Source organism: Echinops telfairi, unplaced genomic scaffold, assembly GCF_000313985.2.
Source record: "Echinops telfairi isolate 266 unplaced genomic scaffold, ASM31398v2 ScPeMD7_7400;HRSCAF=8409, whole genome shotgun sequence".
Taxonomy (NCBI): Eukaryota; Metazoa; Chordata; class Mammalia; order Afrosoricida; family Tenrecidae; genus Echinops; species Echinops telfairi.
Window position 1 is genome coordinate 54,487,864 of NW_022111300.1, and position 2,008 is coordinate 54,489,871.

Consider the following 2,008-nt stretch of genomic DNA (forward strand, 5'->3'; position numbering starts at 1 on the left):
ATCCAACTCACCAGAGCTCGTAAGTGAAATGCTAGCCTTCTCCGGGAGCTGCTGAAATATGTAACACCCTGGCATTGTTAAATGACAATGAAGATTAAGCTGTTAACTGGATAAAGTTGCTAATTGGCTTGAAGTGCTCAGCAGAAAAACTGTGCTTTTTGGAATTTCATTACTTTCTAAAATTAAACATTACACTTTAAATACTGAATAGAAACGCCGCTGAGTTCTTTGACAAGAGTGCTCACTCCACAGTAAGTGCTCCGTTCTCCCAGAGCCTGTAAACCAGGGGGCTCCTACAAGTTCAGGGGAAACTCCATGACATTTTTGAAGTGCCCTCACATTTGGTTGTCACATGCATGCATAATCAGAACTGACAGTAGGAGTGGAATGACACAGCTATGAAGTCAGACGACATTCCCAAAGAAGAACTTATCTGCAGAAAGCAAAGCCTCCAAATAGCCCTGGAACAGACAGCGTTCCACTCCTGCACAGTAAAATGTCTCTATAGGTTTGACTTAGTAAAGTTTTCCTACTTGTCATTTGGAGGGAAGATTGCATTTTGAAATCGCCTTTTGGATTAGCCAAGTTTGAGAATTGGAGACTGGTGTCGGACAGTTATAGGCACAGGCCTTCTTTCCAGTGAAATTGCTGCCACACGGCAGGATTCAAAGCTTCCTCTCTCCTGCAAGGTTACGGGCAAAGGAACCCCTTCATTTTGAATTCTGCCTCCTGTAAACACATAAATCACACACACTCATTCTTCCCAATGCATCACCACCCAGTCATCTTTGATTCAAGACAGTTCCCTGTCCAACAGGACAAAATGTGGCCTGGTCTTGCATCTCCCCCGCCACTGGCCGGCTCAAGTCCATTGTCAGGGTCACTGTGCATTTGGAGTGCACTGCATCAGACAGTAGTTTTGTTGGGATCTATGGGGTTTTCTTTGGGTAATTTCAGAAATAGGTCCCATGCCTTTGTTCTTCATCTAGGAGCTGCGCTGAAACCTGCCCACCATGCGTGACCCTGCTGTTTGAAACGCGAGTAGCATAGCCACACACAAGCCAGCGTCCCAAAGTACTACCAGTTCAGTTCGGAGGCAGTCCTTGTGTACTCGGAGTACATATGAACATGCATATTACTTATTAGAACACAATAGAGATAATTACACCATTGGTACTTGGAGCATTTCTGGGCTTAAGGGGGAAAGCGGGGTAGAAGAAGAAAGAATGTTTCCATGGATGCGAAGAGAAACCGAATTTGAAAAATTGTAAGGAGAGCATCGGAGTCAGGAGGACGGGGTAAGGACTGCATTTGAATTAAGGTGCTGGGAGAACTTGGAAACGTCCGAAAGAACAAGCAGATGTGTCTTGGAAGGAGTATCACCAGAATGTTCCTTCCTCAGTGGTGCACTTTGGACCTGTTGTCAGGAGATATCAGGCCCTGGCAAGGGGCATAGTGCTTGGTAGAGGAAGACCCTCAAAGAGCTGTATTGATAGTGGCCGCCAGACTGGGCTGAAATCTCGCAATTGTGAAGATGCCCCGGGACCAGGCAGGGTTCGTTCTGTCCCAATGAGGTCTCTATGGGTAGGTTGACTCGATGGCCCCTAACTGTAGTGACTCTCTTATTACTACCACCTATGGACCACCTACTGAAGAGTACAAAACGAGAATCAGTGCATTTGAAGTGCGGTCCTGGAGAACACTATTGAAAGCACCACAGACTGATAACAGGAGAAACCTATCTGTCTTGGAAGAAGTACAGCCAGAGTGCTCCTTAGAGGCAAGGATAGTGAGACGTGGTCTTACGCACTGTGGACATGTTGTCAGGGAGACTAGTCCCTGGAGAAGGAGGGCACCAGGCTCGGGAAAGCAGACGGGCAGTGAGAAAGCGGAAGACCCTCAGCGAGATGGAGTGACGACACTGTGGCTGGAACAATTGCTCGCGCATAGAGCAATTGAGGATGGTGCAGGACGGGGTAGGGTTTCGTTCTGTTGTGCGTTAGGTCAC